Genomic DNA, 8,489 nt, shown 5'->3' with positions numbered 1-8,489 from the left:
GTATAATTCTCTTAATCCCTTTTTTTAATTATTGTTAATTATCTTCATTTATTCATCATGTCTTGTTTTTTTAATGTTATTGACAACCTTGTTAACATGCTAAACTTGATAATGAGTGAGTAGTTTCCTTAACTAGGGTTAATGGGTAATTAGGGGAAATCAACATTGGGAATGATTCATGCTTAATTTAATATGTTTTCATAGTTTATTTGCTTGCTTGTTGTGATCTCAACTTATGCACATGTTATGTTTGATGAAATGCGAGCCGATGAATCCTTGCATTTTTTACCCATCACTTACCTTTTCAATGAGACTTTTAAGACATAAACCAACTCGAGTCTCATTAGACCATGCAAATAGTTGAGTAGGGAGGATTAAGTCGACTTGTAGGTGTTGTACAATCTAATCGATTCGGCTCCGGGACCCAAACCTTCCTAGGATTGTAAGACATAAACCAACTCGATCCATCACAACAATAATTGCTTGCTTATAATTTGAGAATATGTTTGTATGATCAATTCCCATGAATCCCCTATGACCCCATGACACCCTAGTGCCTTTTATCAATTGTTTACATCCCTTTTTAATCATCTTGCTTATTTACTTTCATTGCTATTTAGTTTAGTGATCTTCTACTTCAAACCCCAAATTGTGACACCCCTAGACACAGCTACTTACAATTGAAAATATTTCTTCAATACCCGTCCCTTGGGATCCGACATTTACTTGCCTCTTTACTAATAGTAGAGTTGTTTCTGAAGTTATAAATATTGTTTTGGTCTAGGTGCTCCTAACGACTAGTAACCGAAAACTAAACCTTCAAGTGAGTACGACCATCGACACTAGCCTTTAATGCGTTTCGCTTTTACGTAACCAAATTGAAAAATCAAATGTACAAATCATTTGGATTACTAGTTCTGAGTCTTTTGATCGTATTATGTAGATATGATTGCTTGAGTTGGAGGTGTCTAAAACTTGTATATCATAAAGATAAGTGACATGGCTCACATCCATGTCTAATTTCAATAAAATACAACAATTGTCTTTGATGACAAAATATAAATCCTTTCACGTCTCACATAGAAATGGAAATAATGTTTTAGACTAAGTGGGTACATAATGGCGCACCAAAACTAAACCTCCAAGTGAGTACGCACCAAAAATGGCGCCGTTGCCGGGGACGGTGTTAACTTGATTTAGATTTTCTTAGATTGTTATTAGTTGTGTCTTTCCTTGCCTTGGGGAAGTAAAAATCCTCAAGGTTTGTTTTAATTATTTTCAAGTTATTTCATATTTTGCATGTCTAGAAGATCACAAGGTAACTTGTTACCCTTTGATCACGAAATTGAAAGAACTTTGACAAACAATAGAAGACTTGCTAGAGATACTTTAAGAGGTATTGGTGAGGTTGTAGATATTCAACCAAACACTATTGAGTTCGTCAACCCTTTTGCAAGAGAAGGTGAGGAAAACCCAACACAAAATCCAACACAAAATCAACCCACAATGCCTAAATGTTCATCACATTCCGTACCAACCGAGGAGAACCTACCCAATGGTACTCCCACACCACAACACTTAACCGGAAACTTCATTGTCAAATCCGCATTTATCCAATTAGTCGAAAGAAGCAAATTTGGGGGGATGCCTAGTGAAGATCCTCATTCTCACATGGACACTTTTTGTGACTATTGTGATGCGATTTCACAAACCGGTGTAACTCAAGACCAAATTCGATGGGTCTTATTCCCTTTTTCTCTAATTGGCACCGCAAAACAATGGTTGAAAGGCCTTGATAAGGCTACTCTCGGAATTGACTCTTGGAAGAAATTGACTCTAGCTATCTACAAAATGTTCTACCCACCGGAAAAGACTAACATGCTCAGAGCTCAAATTACGGGTTTTAAGCAAAGAGATGAAGAATCTTTGTATGAAGCTTGGGAGCGGTTCAAGGGAATTTGTCGCTCATGTCCTCATCATGGACTTAGCGAGTGGTTCTTGGTACAACAATTTTGGAATGGTCTTTATGAAGACTCAAGAAACATTCTCAACATGGGATCAAATGGTATGTTCACCGAAGTTGACGATAATCAAACTTGGAACAAGATTGAGGAAATGGCGGTCCATAATTCTCAATATAGTAGACCTCGCAAGGCTACTAGAAGAGGAAAGCATGAAGTGGACTCTATTACTCAATTGGGTGCTCAAATTAGTGCTCACATTGATACCATCATCTTGAAGTTCGAAAAAGCTATGGCTAGACTTGAAGAAGCCTCAAAATCACCAAAGCATCATGTTAATGCCATGACGGCATCTTCATCAATCCCAAGTGGGATATGTGAGAATTGTGGAACCTTGGGACATGACCAAAGTGAATGTAGGGGAACAAATGAACAAGTGAATGCTTTTCAAGCATACAAGAGTGGTACCCCTTATTCTAATTATTACAATGAAAACACCAAATTCCACCCAAATCTCTCATACAAAAGCCAAAATGTTCAAAAACGTCAACCAACATACACCCCACCTCGCTTGAGAAACAAAAAAAAAGACCCTTTTACAACCAAAACCAAGGTTACCAAAACCAAACTCCATACAATCAACAAAATGACCAGGTTTTGATGTTCAAAAAGCGGTCCTCCAAATGCAAAAGAACCAACAAGAGTCTTTCACTCAAATGCAAAAGGATAGTCAAGCAAAGGAAATCACCATCAACAACATCCTAGCCCACACCAAAATGTTGGAAACCCAATTGACTCAACTAGCATCTTCAAGTTCTCAAAGACAAAATGAGCAATTACCACCTCAAAGTAATTTCCCAAGACATGAAACGGTTAGTGCCATCCACTTGAGGAGTGGTACGAGATATGAAGGACCGAAGAAGCAAGTTGAGGATGAAGTTGTGGAAGCTAGTGACAAGGAAGAAGTTGTGCAAAACTCCAAAGATGGAGAACCACCAAAGGAAGAATTTTCAAAGAAAAGTGAAGACAAGGCCACGGAGAAGGAACCCATTGTGATTAGACTTCCTTTTCCAAGTCGTCAAGCTAAGCCCAAATTTGATGACCAACTTGGAAAATTTATGGAAATTGTGAAGAATTTGGAAGTCTCGATTCCTTCCACGGAATTAATCAATCAAGTGCCGGCCTATGCGAAGTACATGAAGGACATCCTTACAAAAAAGAAGTCGATCCGGAAGCTCGAAACCATCGCCTTCACTAAGGTGAGTAGTGCAATCCTTCAAGGGAGTTCACCTCCAAAACTTAAAGATCCGGGAAGCTTCTCAATACCGTGTACCATTGGCGACACCACGATTAACAAGGCCTTATGTGATCTAGGGGCTAGTGTGATTTTTATGCCGTATTCGGTGAGTAAAAGGTTAGGGATGGGAGAGCTTAAATGTACCAACATCACACTCCAAATGGCCGATAGTGTAGGAAATATCGGTATACTTCCCTTTAAATTATAAGGATTATAACGAAATTTTGTTTATGAATACGAGTCATAAATGAAATAGCATAAACAAAATAGAGAGATTAAGAAATAACCTTTGGTCCTAGCAAATATGGCCTATGAACAATATCGCAATGATATTCTCCTATCAGTTGCACCTAAGATGATATGAGATATCCCTTTGTTCTTGCTAGAATCGATCCCCCAATTCCCTTAATTAATTTAGGGTTTTGTGTTTTTGTTTAGATGAGAGTGTGCTAGGTTAAAATTAGGTTAGAAAAATTGATCTCCCAAGCCCTCTGAAACCGTGTAAAGAGTCCAAAGGGGAGATATTTTCTTCCCTTTTTTGTGCTAGTCCAACCGAAAAAATAAGAGGAATTATTCTCTTATTTTCGGTTTTTCCACCTACCAAAATAAGGTGATTAAATCTTCTTATTTGTGGTATTTTACAAAATGTATACAAAGTGTATTATTTATAAATTGTCATTTATTTTATTCCGTATTAATAAGTCTACGCACAACAGCTTGCAGTCGATTTATTAATGTCGGTCTGTAATAATTTGTTATGATAATATTGTATAATATATACTTTAACTATAAATATCGCATATTTCTAATTAGCTGATTAAATATAACCGATTACATTTAATTACGAATTAACATCTTAATTCGTTTAAGCTAACATTATATACATTTATTAAATTTAACAGTTTATATTCAATTTACGAATTGACAGTTAATTCGTCTCAGCTAATATTATTTAATTAAATTAAATAATCATCTCATCAATACATTGACTAACTGTTTAGTCAGATACATGAACTAACCTTTTAGTCATATAAGGCATCAATGTGATTACATTTCCATAATCACATCTCTCAAACACATCCTTTAGGTGTGACTTTTAGGGACCAGTTGATCACCGCCATCAGTATGATAATAACGTCAAACTTTCTAGCAAGCCAACCGTTATTAGATAATCGTTAATCAACTGATAAAATACGAAGTATACCCTTGTGAACCTATAAGAGATTTATAAATGTTATCACACTAATTTGTGGAGGACACAAGCTCCAAAAAACTCTCACTTGTCCTCACAAGTGTATGTGCGATAACCGATTCTCATATCCTAAAATTCTCCCACTCAATGTAAAACAATTTGCAAAATCCGTATTCACAATGGCCGTATTTTACAAGTGATCAATATCAAGAGTGGTTTCCCCGACTAGAGAGTAACTTAACTGATAAACGAATCATCATTCGAGCATGGCCATACGTTTCAGTTACAACTCCTCGAGTGGCCCTGAGAAATAACTATACCTGATAAAGGTTGGATATTTTCTTCAACTTGAATCCTGCAGATGTAAGCACAGTATGAAATGACCTAGAAAAAATCTACTTAGTCTCCTGTTACGGCAGACCATGAGAAAGAAACCAAAGTCACCCAAAAACTGCCGTAATCTCAAGAGACAGTCGATAGTCAAAAGAATCGACTCTAGGAACACAATGGACGTCCAATCCACGACATGGCACCGAATGTTTTTAAACATATAGGACTCCATTACGTGGTCACAAAAATGATTGTCCTACGAGGTATCGTTATAACCCGTATTTGTGATCGATCAGCCAACTGATTGACTTATGGCTCGTTGAACCCACCATCAATCGACTGCACAATATAATAGTCAGGGTTATCAGCTCATTAAGGCAATTACGGACCAAAACAAATATAATGTAATTCAGTTCACTTTGTGGCGTTCAATGTTGTCAGTACAATCCACATGAAAAACAAAATATTATAATAAAACGATGAAGTTATAAATAGTATATGAAAAAGATAATGTATCAAATCCATAATCAACTACTACAACCCAGGAACACGTTTAATTCCCATGGAAATAACGTGCCCTTCATGCTTATCATAATTCAACGGTTTAGTGAAAGGATCCACGATGTTGTCATCCGAAGCTATCTTGTCAATCACTATCTCTTCTTGCTCCACGTAATCACGGATCAGGTGAGCTTTCCGATGTACACGTCTAGATTTGTTGCTAGACTTAGGCTCCTTAGCCTGGAAGATGGCACCTCTATTGTCACAATAGATGGTGATCAGGTCATTCGAACTAGGAACTACCGTAAGTCTTTGTAAGAATTGACGCATTCATATAGCTTTCTTTGCTGCTTCCGAAGCGGCATAGTACTCGGATTCAGTGGTAGAATCTGCTACAACATCCTGTTTGGAACTCTTCTAGCTGACCGCAGCACCATTAAGAGTGAAGACGAACCCGGACTGAGATTTTGAGTCATCTCGTTCCGTTTGGAAGCTAGCATCTGCGTAACCGATTGCGCATAGCTTAGTATCTCCTCCATAAGTCAATACCCTATCCTTAGTCCTCCGTAGGTACTTAAGGATGTTTTTAACAGATATCCGGTGTGTTTCACCTGGATTCTTTTGGTACCGACACGTCATACTCAATGCATATGCCACGTCTGGACGTGTGCATATCATGGCATACATGATTGATCCTATTGCAGATGCATAAGGAACACGACTCATGCGCTCAATCCCTTCAGGCATCGTGGGTGACTGAGACTTGCTCAACTGCATCCCAGACGTCATTGGAAGGTTCCCCTTCTTGGAGTTGGTCATGCTGAACCTTTCAAGAATCTTATCCAAATAAGACTCCTGACTTAATGATAACGTCCGTCGTGATCTATCGCGGTAGATACGGATTCCAAATATGCGTTGTGCCTCACCCAGATCTTTCATCTGGAAATGGTTCTTCAACCATCCTTTAACCGAAGATAAGAGAGGAATGTCATTCCCAATCAAGAGTATGTCATCGACATACAATATCAAGAAAACAATCTTGCTCCCACTCGACTTGATATATAAGCATGGTTCCTCGACCGATCGAGTGAAACTATACTCTTTTATCACCAGGTCGAAATGATGATTCCAACTCCGAGAAGCTTGCTTAAGTCCATAAATGGAACGCTTAAGCTTGCACACTTTCTTAGGATTCTCAGGATCTATGAAACCTTCGGGTTGCACCATGTACGACTCCTCCTCCAAATAACCGTTTAAGAAGGCGGTTTTCACATCCATTTGCCAAATTTCATAGTCATGAAAAGCGGCAATCGCTAAGATAATCCGAATGGAACCCAGCATAACTACGGGTGCAAAAATTTCATCATAACGCAATCCGTGCACTTGAGTGAAACCTTTTGCCACTAGTCGTGCCTTATAGTTATCTGGTTGCCCGTCTACAGAACGCTTTATTTTGTAAAGCCATTTGCACTGTAGAGGTTTTACCTTATTAGGTAAATCAACTAGATCCCATACGTCATTCTCATACATGGAGTCCATCTCAGATTGCATGGCCTCAAGCCATATCTTTGAGTCGGAACAGGTCATTGCACCTTTATAGGTAGAGGGTTCATTACTCTCTAGGAGTAAAACGTCACTCTCCTCGACCATACCAATGTATCTGTCCGGAGGATTAGAGACTCTACCCGACCTCCTAGGTTCCTGAGGAATATTAACCGTATCATTAGTTGGAGGAACAACTTCCTCCATCTGTTCCTCGGCTGTTGGTTCTGGAATCTCCGACAGCTCGAAGGTTCTATTACTGGTCTTGTTCTCGAGAAATTATCTCTAAGAACGTCGCACTAGCCGCAACAAAAACTCGATGTTCGGTAGGCGAATAGAATTAATGACCAAACATTCCTTTTGGATAACTAATAAAGTATGTCTTGACCGATCGCGGGCCGAGCTTATCCTTGTGTCTCCACTTGACATAAGCCTCGCAGACCCAAACCCGAATAAAGGACAAGTTGGGGACCATTCCCCTCCACATTTCATATGGAGTCTTGTCGACAGCTTTAGTCGGACTTCGGTTAAGTATAAGAAATGCTGACAAAAGAGCAAAACCCCATAATGAATCAGGTACTACCGTGTGACTCATCATGGATCGAACCATATCAAGTAAAGTTCGATTTCTCCGTTCGGACACACCATTTAATTGAGGTGTTCCAGGTGGAGTTAACTGTAAAACGATTCCACAGTCTTTAAGGTGTTGATCAAACTCATTTGAAAGATATTCGCCACCCCTATCTGAACGGAGTGCTTTAACCCTTCTACCCAGTTGGTTCTCAACCTTGTTCTGGTATTCCTTGAATTTCTCAAAGGACTCACTTTTATGCTTCATTAAGTAGACATATCCGTATCTACTCAAATCGTCCGTGAAAGTGATAAAATATCTATAGCCATCTTTAGCGGTAATTGACATAGGTCCACATACATCAGTATGTATGAGTCCTAATAGGTCACTAGCGCGCATTCCAACACCTTTGAAGGAAATTCGAGTCATTTTGCCGATAAGACATGATTCACACGTGCCAAATGTAGAAAAATCGAATGCGGGAATAGTCCCATTATCGACGAGTTTCTTTACACGTTTTTCATTTATGTCTCCCATTCGACAATGCTATAGATAGGTTTGATCTTTGTCACCAACCTTTAATTTCTTATTATTCACGTGTAATATTTCCGTGGTTTGATCTAAGATGTAAATTCCATTCATGAAAACTGCTTTGCCATAAATCATTTCATTGAAAAAGAAAATACAGCTATTATCCTTTATTAAAAATGAAAAACCGTCCTTATCAAGTACGGAAATAGAAATAATGTTCTTAGACAAACTGGGTATATAGTAACAGTTATTTAAAAATAACTCAAAACCACTAGGGAGTTGGATTACGTATGTTCCCTTCGAGACTGCAGCAACTCTAGCTCCATTCCCGACTCACAGGTCCACATCACCCTTTCCGAGAGGTGTGATGTTTTTTAGGCCCTGCAAATGATTACACAGATGAGAAACACAACCAGTATCAAGTACCCAAGTTCCGAAACTTGCATGATTAATCTCAATCATATGAATATAAGATGACATACCAACAGGAACGACGCGGCCTACTTTTATGTCCTCACGGTACACGGGACAGTTCCTCCTCCAATGTCCAGTCTTGTGACAATG

At 38.7% G+C, this 8,489-nt stretch overlaps 1 non-coding gene across 1 annotated transcript; it reads right to left on the bottom strand.

Annotated features, from left to right (window-relative positions):
• Positions 1-1,878: 1,878 nt before the first annotated feature.
• LOC141645463 (small nucleolar RNA R71) lies at positions 1,879-1,985 on the bottom strand. The gene has a single exon (XR_012544945.1). It is a non-coding gene; the product is annotated as a small nucleolar RNA R71 (small nucleolar RNA).
• Between the last annotated feature and the right edge of the window lie 6,504 nt (positions 1,986-8,489).

The sequence above is a fragment of the Silene latifolia genome, chromosome 2, assembly GCF_048544455.1.
Source record: "Silene latifolia isolate original U9 population chromosome 2, ASM4854445v1, whole genome shotgun sequence".
NCBI lineage: Eukaryota > Viridiplantae > Streptophyta > Magnoliopsida > Caryophyllales > Caryophyllaceae > Silene > Silene latifolia.
The sequence above is the reverse complement of the archived record's forward strand: the minus strand, read 5'-3'. Positions and strand labels throughout refer to the sequence as shown.